Here is a 12,589-nt window from a genome sequence, read left to right on the forward strand (position 1 = left end):
TTGAACCATATCCACATAAAATATATGTACAATTTTTTCATAAAGAATTATTTACATATATAAAAATCCAAAGTGATTTTAATCATATATTAATTTCTTAATATGATTTGACATTTTCAATCACTAGCATAGACTCTATTTTAAGTACAAATATAATGAGTCGAGAGGGATCAAATTTCTTCACATGTAAACTTCTTTAGAGTGTAAAATACAATGTGTTATTTTTCATTGTTTAAATTGAATTTTTAAATATTAAATAAATTATATATAGCACCAAGTAAACATTTTAACCATAAAAACATAATTTGTTAATGATATAAACATATTCTTTTAAAATTATATATAATGTATACCCAATTGACATCAATTTTTTTTACATAACATGTACATTTTATGACGCAAATTAAAATGATATTTTATTATTAACATATTTTTAAGTATATTTCAATATTAATTAGAATTAAAATATTTTATCAATAACCAAATTATAAGATTTAAACATCTTATTCACACAATTTTTTACTTCTAATTACTTTACAACATATTCATTTTGTTTATTATAGCTGATATCATTTTTCTATTTAGAACATAATTTGTAACTTTTATTTTTATTTTCAAGGAAAACTGAAACGCTGACAAACTTACAAATCTCTCTCATAATAAGTTATAGAATGAACATCTCAACTCAACAAACTGCCAAATCAAAAAACATTTAAAAAACTCCATTTTTAAAATAATAACATTAGGCATATATGATAAGTATGTCTTGAAGAGGAGCTCAGTTTCTCATATGTTTTTTTCTGAGGGAAATAAACCTTTTGTTTTCCTAATCAAAGCGAAATGCCAAAAGGGAAGACCTCCATTAAACATTAAAGCTTCAGTACATCTAGAAACTCATCTAGAACCTGCAAGAAGAAGAAGAAAAGAATAACTGGTAATATTATATGAAATAAAGAAGAAAATAATAACAGGTAATATTATATGAAGTAAAGAAGATGCTTGAGATGCAAAGGAAAACCAGAAATGTCTGAGGAAAGAAAATGCACATGTAAGCGAGCAATAAGTGGATTAGTATATAATTATTTAACTTGTAGCTGATTAAGGTTGATAGTAAGTATAATAAGGGATTGGAACATTTTATTCATTTATAAGTTCGGGGAAAAACTTAAAGATGGAAAATTATTTTGAAATTTAAAAACACTAGGCAATCTCACTAGTTTCTAATATGGAAACTATAAAATGTTTATTGATGTATTTTTAAAATTATTTAAATATATAATGATTTTTTTATGTACTCTATATAATGTTGGCTATTTTTAAGGTAAAATAATTTGATAAAATTTAGATAAATCATTTTTATAAAAATTAAAATTGACAATTTATTTTTGAAAAAATCATAAAAAATTAATCCACCTTTAAAATATTAACCCCTAAATAAAATTTATTAATAAAAACCCATAACAAAAATGCCAAACAAAATATACAAAGACGATAACTACCTACAACATTGAAGGACCACTTTTTGTCTATAGCGATGACTCTTGTGTAAATCCAACTCTAACCCAAGGGTTAAATTTGACGGGTGCCCCTACCCATCAGAGAATTATTTTATGACGATTTCACTTTTAAATTGCTCATCACATGACTTGTGATATTTATTTGTACAAGTTTCATTTAATTTCTACAAATTGTATTTATAATTGTTGCAAAATTTCCATGTTGTGTTGTACCAATCAACTCAAGTGTCATTGCTACACTTTCTTTTTTTTTGTAAGCTTCGGTAGGACCCTCTCATTTTCTAGTTTTTACATGTCAGTTATTCACCCCATTTCCGGGGAGGGTAGCACAAGAATCGAACCCAAGATCTCCGGTTCGGTGAGACTTCATTTCCACGGCCATTGCCACTTGAGCTACCCCATGCGGACTTAACTGCGGAGTTCTGATGGGATCCGGTGCATTAACGCTGGTATGATCGCACCCGTCATTGCTACACTTTCATTTGAGTCTTGTTGATGATATTTCTGTGATTTTTCCATATAGTTAAAATGTTCAGCCTTTTTTTCTTTAAGATGGAAATAGTGAGAAAATAAATGGAAAATATGTATCTACATCCTTGTTTGGGTTTTGAGATGGTACTGTAGAGGCTAAAGCCCTTGTGGCAAAGATGTGGTACTAGGTAGTCCTAAATGTAAATGGTTGACAACTTATAATTGTGGAAATAGTGAAACAGATGGCCATTTTTACCCTTTTCTATTGTAATCGGTTGTATTGCTTTTTAGCTTTTGATGGATCATAAATTATGGCATATTAGTTACCATTCTGCAACTACCATGTCGTTTTAATCTGGTGTATTGATTATTGTTGTAGGTTTCTAATTAAAATTAGTTTCAGAAAGTTGTATTTCTGAATTGGGTTTAAGAAAGTTGTATTTCAGAATTGCGTTCTTGGTTGTTTTAAGTGGAGAAGAAGTTTATTTTTGGGTGATGAATGCATAATTCCTAATATATGAATTGGAAAAACCCATTATTTACCGAAATAAAATGTACAGAAAAATTCTCTTTGAATAGAAAGCCAAGCAGACAAGTTAATTTTTCCTACTCATCGATAAGACCTTGAATTTTATAAATTGATTTTTACTTCTAATCAATAGTCTTTCATTTGTTACAATTGTAAATAATTTTTTTAATAATCCATGTGAATAGAGAAAAAGTCTGGCAAGAACAAGCACAAGAAGATTCTGTTCATATATTAAAATCATGTTTGATCAAGAATGTAAATATATTCAATGGAGTTACTAATTCAAAATTTTCAAACAAAAACTCAGAAGAATTTTTAGACAAAAACACAAAAGAATCGTGTGCAGAAACCACTTACCTGTGGCGCGAAATCTACCGGCAAGAAGCTTAAAGACAACCAAACAGATTTTTGTTCTCAAAATGTGCGAGTGGTCTGCAATCTTTTCTCAAACTATGATGGCTAAATGGCTAGAATTTGGAACTTGAACTGGAGGACAACCGAACAAATTCATGTTCTCAAACTGTGTTAGTGGTCTGCAATCTTTTCCCAAACTATGATGGTTAAAATGACTAGAATTTGGAACTTGAATTGGAATTTGGAGACTGTGAACATAACCGGTAGGGCAGTAGCTACTAGCTGAGAGCCTGGGGATGCAGATAAAAGAAAACGAGCAACTCGAGCTGTTAATGGTACATAATTTGCGACCTGTTCTCATGCTGACATAGTTTCTTTGTTTTTGCAACCTTGAATTACTTCTTATTTTCTGTAGGGCTTCTCCGTAAGGTGCCACTTCTCTATAAGGTGTCAATCCTCACTTCAGAGCCTGAATTGGGTATTAAGGTAATTATATGGATTTGAATGCAATTATCATAGACCGTGCTTTCAAATGATAAGAATTTTTGCGCTAAAGAAATGATTTGTATTTCTCTGAATCCTTTACTCTACAACAAACTTGAAGAATTAGCCAATGATTTGGATTTCTTTGAATCCTTTACCGTGAAACAAACTTGAAGAATTAGCCATACAATTGACAATTCAAAACAACTAAGGTTAATTTCATTGATAACTAAGGATACATACTCAAATGGCCATTTCTTTTGTTGTTATTAAGGTTATCATTGTAACACGTGTATAAGTTGGAGTTTCTGAATAAAAATTAGAGCGCAAACCATATTTCGCGGCATATTTCAGTAGGAAAAGTTTCGTGGGAAGAAGATCTATTTGGATTTCAAAGTTGTGAAGTAATAGATTTTTTCGGATTTGGAAATCGTACGATGTACCAAACAAATATTCAGAATTAATTTTTATTCACTGACAAGACCATTCCGCATTACCACCCTCATCATCCATGGGGCGTGCCATTAATAGCTCCAGTTTCTCTCGTTTCTTTATACCAAGGTGTGATGATTCTCATCCAAGTACTGTGGTCCATCATACTGTCACTGCAGTATGCAGTATATATATATATATATATAATTAAAACTGATCAATTTTCAATATGTCCGTCAATATGACATTTTCAAGTGTAGATTTAGAAACCAATAGTATTTAAGGGGGTAAAAAAGCAAAAAAAACAGATATCCAAGCGTCAAATTTAACCCCTGCTCTAACCATACAGTCCATAAATCCAACCGTCGGCATACGTCCCCGGGCATTAATAGTTCGTAAATATTTGTGGCCCTTAGAAACTGGCTCGCCTTTTTGCTTTTAAGTAAAAAGCAAAAGATAACATTCACCCGGCCGCCACTAAATGAGATTAGCCGTGTACTGCTTTGGGTGCGAAAGAAGCGCCCACCTTTATGTAGAAAAGCACGTCCACTTGTTAAAAACACATGAGAAGCTGAATGTTTTTTGAGGGTATACTCGACATATATGGCCAACACTATCATTTTAAAAATGGGGTGTGCTAGATCTGTTCCATATATCATATTTAAAATGTCAAATCATTATTAAAGTAAAAGGAGAAAAAACAAATATAATATTAAATTAATCCAAATTCTAACCCTGGGTTATAAGAAAAGCGAGGTGTGGAGGTATTTTATGATTCAAATTCATATAAACAAATATTATTATATAACTAAAAATGGGTCTAATATGTGGATCGAAATATTTAGACAATGCGTGTGCAATATTTTGAAAAAGGTTGGTCTTTTTAATTTCTGTATACCATTAAAATTATTTAAAATTAATTTCTTTTATATCAATAAAATAATTAGTTTAATTTTATTTTTATATTACTAATATAATTAATTAATTAGTAAATGTAGTTTATATATATTGATTGAACTTATTTTTATATACCAGTTAGTATATAAAGAGTGGAAAATGACATTGACAATATATCAATCATGTTTATTAATGTAGTTTTGCTAGTTGACAGTAGATGTGCTTCGGGTATATTTATAGACCATGGTTGACTATGGTTCATGTTTATTGAATATTGTTAAAAATTGATGAGAGTTTGATTATGGTTGTTGATGGTTGACCATGGTTGAAGATGGTTGATGTTACATTAATGTTACACTGATGGTTATATTAATGATTGAAGAGGGTTGACAAATTGACCATAGTCAATGAGATTGACCATGGTTGACTATGTTAACTTTGGTTGATCGAGGTAAGTCTTAGTTGACTAATGTTGACCATGGTTGACATTAATTGAATGTGATTGGCATGGTTGACCAAGTATTAGGACGATATATTATTTTTGACCTTGGTTAAACATGGTTGGTTATGGTTGATCTTGGTTTACCATCATTGACCTTAATTGACCATGGTCAACCATGGTTGACAATGATTACTGAGGTTGACTAGGGATGAAGAGGATAGATTATGGTGGGCTAAGCACAACCATGGATGCCCATGCTGGCCATGGTTTGTCGTCATTGGCCATGGATAAGTATAATTTGAGAACTTACTAAGGTTGGCCACAGATGAGCATGGTCACCATGATTGACCATTGTTTAACTATTTTGACTATGGTTGAACATGGTTGATTATGGGTAAACTTGGTGATGTTGTTTGACCATTACAACCATGGTTGAGCTTTTTTGGCTATGGTTGAATTTGTTTGTAAAATATTAACTACGGTGAACTATTGGTGACCATGGTTAATTATGTTAGCCATGTTGACCACGACCAAACATCATTTGACCAAATTCATTGTGGTTGACTAGTCAAAAATGGTTATTTATGGTTGATAGTGGATGAACACATTGATCATGTTTAACCATAGTCAATAACAATGTAAACTTTGAAACGGGAACTATAAACTCAAAACAGGAACTCTGGCCAAAAAACCCCGAAAAAACATCAAAAACAGTGCTAAAAACGAAAAGTGTGTATACTGGAACGATGATTTTATTTTTTAGGGGTCAATTTTGAACATGTTTTAAAAATGGCAGTGACTACGAAATTTACTACGAAATTTTCGTGCAAAATATAGCTTCAAAATGAAAAAGTGATATACTGGAACGATGATTTTTTTTTTAAGGGTCAATTTTCAAAATTTTTAAAAAATGCTAGTAAAACCAAATTTTTATGTGCCAAACAAAGTTGTTTATGAGGAAAAAAACACATTAATGTTTTTGGTAGAATATCATTTTTCTTTCCTAAGTATAAATTCAACATGTTTTCAACCATTACATGCCATGGTTATTTCACCTAAACATAGATGGACAAATTTATCATATCACATCAAGCACATTTTCCTGATTATCCTTATTTTAATTTTGAGCATGACAAATTCATAGGAGGCCAGGATTTCACCAAAAAGAGGATCTGGAGTCAGATTACAGTGAATCTCCTCTAATGAACCTCGCTAACTGATCACCCTCTCCATAAAATATGTTCACAAAAAGTTCACAAGGAATCCCAGAAGCAAGTTTCATTTGTTCTAAAGCAACTCAGTTACACCTCAAGAACCTTGTCACTCCCTCATAAATGTGTTCCCGAGAAATGAAGGTAGCATAACTTCATTTGCTATCAATAAATCCCAAACCTATATGCCAGAGGATTTTCTCTCAAGAATGAAATAATTGGAAAAAAGCAAGCAAGTTCCCAAAAGATAACTCTAGTGTCAATCACAATCCTAGTAATGCATCATCAGTGAAATCATACCCCACATGTAGGGAGAATACAATGAGCTACCTACGACCACTTGATTTACTTTGATTAGAGTATCTAAGGCCATAATAATAATCTATTTTAATTTCTTTCCAAACCTTTAAAGGAAGGTCATTATCACTGTCATCTTATGAACCACTATAATAACTTTGATGGAATTTTAAATATAGTTACATGGTATTTTGTGTTTGTCTTATTTTGTTGCAGGTGACTCATGAGGAGCACATGGATGCTAATACCACAATGGGAAACACAACCAAAATGAGCAAACTAAGTTTGGACCTCCATTAACATCAATTACCACTGAGAAAGGATTACATTTATCAAATTCACTGTGAATATCTTAACAACAGCATAAAAACATCTCCCTTGGCAACAATTCTAAAAAGTCAATTAGGTCAAGAATCTACACCCAATATAAGGAGACACCCCTATTAATATGGTTATTCAATGCGTTGCTTCCCCCACTATTATCAATTAGATGTTACCCATCCTCATATCTAAATAAAAGAAAAGGGAGAAATAAAATAAATGAAAAGCACCCCAATGGGGGAAGTAACGAGGGATATAAAAACCTTTTGTGGGGCTATGAACATCTAGTTGGTAGTAAATGCTTATTATTTCATTGTGGTGATTACATTGTAGACATAGAAACTCATTAATATTGGAATAATACTTTTAGAAATCATAGAGTCATATTTAAGGAGTCTATCACCTCGAGATCTATACAAACCCATTGGATCAAAAACCAAACCTAAAGTGAAAGTAACAAAATTTATTTTTTAAAATGTAAATGACCTTTATGGATAAATTAATATAATAAAGAAGTATTTCTTAATCCTCGATAAAAAGCTTTCAATGTTAAACTAATATATCTAATCTCTTGTGAATTCCTAATAAAATTAACTAAAAATATATTATTGTACCATAACTATAACCTTATTGTTAAAGCATTTCAAATATTTTAGACTCATCTATTGTCTTTCCATGAATTCACTAGAAAGAACACTTGGATTTTTCTTTTAAAAACTACTCCTATTTCCATTCCTTTATGCTTAACATGGTCATTTTAAAAGTCTTCTTAATCAAGGTGAAAACCATAATCTCAATCAATTTTCATGTAAATATCTTAGATAAAGATGAATTGACTAGAAAACACACTTGAATGGTCTAATGGAAAACGAGTAAGAATGGTCTGTTATTCAGAGATGTATTATGTTACGCCGGTCTCTTTAGTCAAACACCATTAGTCAAACAAAGTATTACGTTACAAAGCATTGTAGAGTGAGTTGTTGAGATAGACTTTTAAGTGCGGTTCTTACAAAAATGTAAGAGTAAATATGCATGCATTTAGAAAGTCGTTGACATGGATTCTAAAGTATGTCTATGTCGTAAATACAAGAAATGTATTTGGTTGTCTTCATTAGTCCTTTATTTTCTACAGCACGCAAATATAATCAAACTTTTTTTTTCTTCCATTTTTTACTGAAGATTGTTATTGTAGTTTAGTGAACTACCTCTTTCAAGTTATTTTGATTGTCATATAGCATTAATTGCTCAATTTGATACATATCTAAGCAAGAAGTCATGGATACTGGTGTGAAATTGGCAGTTGTGGCGAAAGTAATTGGCCGTACTGGATCAAGAGGTCAAGTTACACAGGTTCGAGTAAAATTTTTGGATGATCAGAATCGACTGATCATGAGGAATGTAAAAGGACCTGTCAGAGAGGGTGATGTCCTTACTTTGCTAATCTGGAATGGAAGAAAGGAGATTGCGCTAATTATGTTTTTTATATTATAACATTGGACTTAAAGTGAGACGAGAATAACTTATATTGTTATGTGTTCTGTTTCTGCATTATTTTGTAGTGTAGTGTTTGCTATTGTTTTCGATGCAAAGGGATCAATGAGTGAGGCTATAAATGATCTGTGATATGTAATCCAGAATTTTACAATTAAAGTATGAAGCCTGTCATACTTGATGGGGAATCAAAATAGTAATTGTTTATTTTTGCATCTGGAATGAAATTCAAATTACTGTACTGAAGATTTTCTGTGAAAAAAAAATAGTGAAAATTAGCAATCCAAATCATATACAAATAAAATTCAAATATGTATCCAAACTCACAGCATGACATTATCTTTTCCATCGTGTCATATTATTCTACGTCTCATTATTGTAATGTACAGAGTGACCTCCAAGTCAATTGCTATGCAGAGAAGTTATTTTGCATCGATCTATAAGAAACAACTGATAAAAGCGTGCATGGAGTTGGAAAACAACTTTTCATGGGAGGAGCTATGAGACAACATCTCAAATTTCATAATCGAGCTATCATCACCATTTCCATTAACATATTATTGTTTGGGGTGATTTTCATTGATGTTGGGGTGATTCTGAGAATCGCCGGGTGGCAGGGCGATTCTCAGAATCGCCCCACCAATTTACCAATTTTCCTCTGGGTATTATGATAATTCTCACTCTCACATGCGGGCGTGGGCACATGGGCGATTCTGAGAATCGCCCTGCCACCCGACGATTCTCAGAATCACCCCACCAATTTTCCTCTGGGTATTATGATAATTCTCACTCTCACACACAAACAGTAAAAGTACTCGCTCTCAACACGCCTGATACACACGTCTCTGATGATTCAGTGGAGTTTGCACAGATATCGGAGCTTTCAACATGAGCAATAGTCTTCGAGGAAGTCATGGATAGCGATGTGAAATTGGCAGTTGTGGTGAAAGTAATTGGTCGTATTGGATCATGTATCCTCCACCTAGGAGTGAAACACAAAGCTTGGGAACGATGTTGTGATATCCTTTAGATATGGAAGAGTCATGTTTTTTAACAGAGAGGGATGCCGCAGAACGAAACTCCTCCACTCATCCTTGTCAATCTTCCCATCATGTTTTGTATTCACCTCCTCAAATGTCTTATCAATGATACTTTCAACTACATCATCTGAAAGGTTCATGCCAGATTCTGCAAGGGTAGCTACGACCATTTGGGGCGATTCTGAGAATCGCCCCACCACCAGGAAATTCTCAGAATCGCCCCAAACAGTGCTTACTGGGCATCCAATCTGTTTTACACAAGAAAAAGCTAAAATGTAAAGTCAACGTGTTTTCTGCAAGTTTCTTCTGTAAGGATGAACTGAGAACAATTATTGAGAATTTGCAGAACTTTCTTGCACCTTTAGCCATAAATATGCAATGATAATGAACACCCCTGCACACCACTGCATGCTACATTTTTGTGCATTTATGGCTACCAGATGACCACTGGAGTATAATCATGTATCCTCCACCTAGGAGTGAAACACAAAGCTTGGGAATGATGTTGTGATATCCTTTAGATATGGAAGAGTCATGTTTTTTAACAAAGAAGGATGCCATAGAACGAGACTCCTCCACTCATCCTTGTCGATCTTCCCATCATGTTTTGTATCCGCCTCCTTGAATGTCTTATCAATGATACTTTCAACTACATCATCTGAAAGGTTCATGCCAGATTTTGCAAGGGTAGCTACGACCATTTGGGGTGATTCTGAGAATCGCCCCACCACCACCCCGCCACCACAACTGGTGGCGGGGCGGTGGTCGCCCCACCACCCGGCGATTCTCAGAATTGCCCCAAACAGTGCTTATTGGGCATCCAATCTGTTTTACACAAGAAAAAGCTAAAATGTAAAGTCAACGTGTTTTCTGTAAGTTGCTTCTGTAAGGATGAACTGAGAACAATTATTGAGAATTTGTAGAAATTTCTTGCACCTTTAGACAGAAATATGCAATGATAATGAACACCCCTGCACACCACTACATGCTACATTTTTGTGCATTTACGGCTACCAGATGACCACTGGAGTATAATCATGTATCCTCCACCTGGGAGTGAAACACAAAGCTTGGGAACGATGTTGTGATATCCTTTAGATATGGAAGAGTCATGTTTTTTAACAGAGAAGGATGTCGTAGAATGATACTCCTCCCTTCATACTTGTCGATCTTCCCATCATGTTTTGTATCCGCCTCCTCGAATGTCTTATCAATGATACTTTCAACTACATCATCTGAAAGGTTCATGCCAGATTCTGCAAGGGTAGCTACGACCATTTGTTTCACCTCTTTTCTCCCAATAAAGCCTTTCTTCTTTAGGTCATAAAGTTGGAAGGAAAATTCTATTTTATCGTCTATGGGAGCATTTGGATGAAACACTGAGAGAGCACATGCAAACTCTTCAAATCCTAACAGGCCATTACGCTTTGTATCGAACAAGTCAAACACCCTGTCTGCAAAAAGGCTCTCCTTCTTGTTAGTCTTGAATAAGGCTAGTTGAAACTCTTCCTTATTGATCAGACCATCATCAATCACAACACTGCTAATCTTCTTAAACAGCTCATACAGAGCTTCTACTTCACTAACACTTAAAACTGTTTCACTTGCTATTGTCTCGGGATCTTTCAGTCCTTGGACATTTTTGAAGACTTTTATATCAAACGACTGTACAAAACAATCTATCAACTTGCTGATTCCCTCTAGGCACTGCAACATGATATTTTCAACTCAACAACACTCTCCATACCGATAAAGGAAAACCCCGAGCAACTCCGCTCCTAACGACATAGAGCGTACACCGGCCCGTTCCTTGGAAACGATAAGCTTCAAAGGATCCGGTGCGCTCGAATTATACAATGCCCAAATTAATAAGTGCAAATTGTCGTAAATAGTTCGGCCCAGGATTAATTCAACATAATACATTTTAACACACATATATGTATAGTCTTGAAGTCGGAGAATCATATTTAAGATGCAACTTTTGTTTTTTTATTCACCTTTAAAATGGGCCAATGAAGTCACCCACTCGAATTATACAATGCCAAATTAATAAGTGCAAAATGTCGTAAATAGTTCGGCCCAGGATTAATTCAACATAAACCGTTCGACTCAGGTTGCTTATAACCTTGAATCAATAATCGTTTGGGTTCATAAGAAAAGTGATATATATTCATTTTAAAATTAATCAATGTAATTAAAATGACCCCAGTACATGTATAACTTGACCCAGATATCAATGGAATGGTCGGTGTGTGTAAGTACCCAATGGGGGCAGGAGGTAGGCCACGTGTATATATATAGCCATCGACACTGGATCGAGGTAAAACACTTTGTATAAGGGCTTGGACCCCCAACTATTGGTGGGTCGATGAGGTGGGTCCACCCTGTCCTCACAATCGATGTACAGTTGTACAATATGAAAAACTGATCTCAATAAGCCATTTATGTGAAAAATGATTTTATTCGTTTTGATTAGGTCTATTGAATCAAATTGGTTTTCAATATGTTTGTTTTGAGTATGTGAGGTTTCTATTGTCTTATTAATTCAAGTGGAAGAGATCTTTCTTACATATCATTAGATTATGAAGTGACATTGGACATAATTAAGCTTTGGGCCATACCCTTTTAGAAACAACAACCCAAACTAAATGATTAGTTATAAAGAATTAGAAATTTCACAAATATAGTAAACCAATATTAAGTGTGATTTATGGCCTTAAATGAGTTTTGGAGGGTAAACTTTGAAATGCCACAGAATTGAAATTAGAGGTCAATAGAGTGTGTGAGGTCCAATTATTGGATAGAGTTCTTGAGAAAATGCTCCTATAACATTAGAGTTAAACATGAGGCATCTCAGGTCAAGTGCCTAATGGTTAAGAGCATGTGTTTCCTCCTAAGAGGTCATAGGTTCAAAAACTAGAAGGGGTTAGAGTAGGTAATCCTTCGTAGACAATAATCAAATCGTTGCATGGAGGTGGGTCTCTTATCCCACAAACAAGGGGGTTTCATACACCAATTTGGTGTCTGGCTTGGTTATGACCTTAAAATTGGATAATAGTAATAATTAGGATATAGATTGTTAGAAATTCACAATCTATAAGGGT

General features: G+C 33.7%; 1 pseudogene; it reads right to left on the reverse strand.

Moving 5' to 3' along the window:
* Nucleotides 1-10,406: 10,406 nt before the first annotated feature.
* Nucleotides 10,407-11,328, reverse strand: LOC149248906 (calcineurin B-like protein 3 pseudogene; annotated as a pseudogene).
* Nucleotides 11,329-12,589: the final 1,261 nt, after the last annotated feature.

The sequence above is a fragment of the Pinus tabuliformis genome, chromosome 7, assembly GCF_031772625.1.
Source record: "Pinus tabuliformis cultivar Carrire ecotype Pingquan chromosome 7, CPIR1, whole genome shotgun sequence".
Lineage (NCBI taxonomy): Eukaryota > Viridiplantae > Streptophyta > Pinopsida > Pinales > Pinaceae > Pinus > Pinus tabuliformis.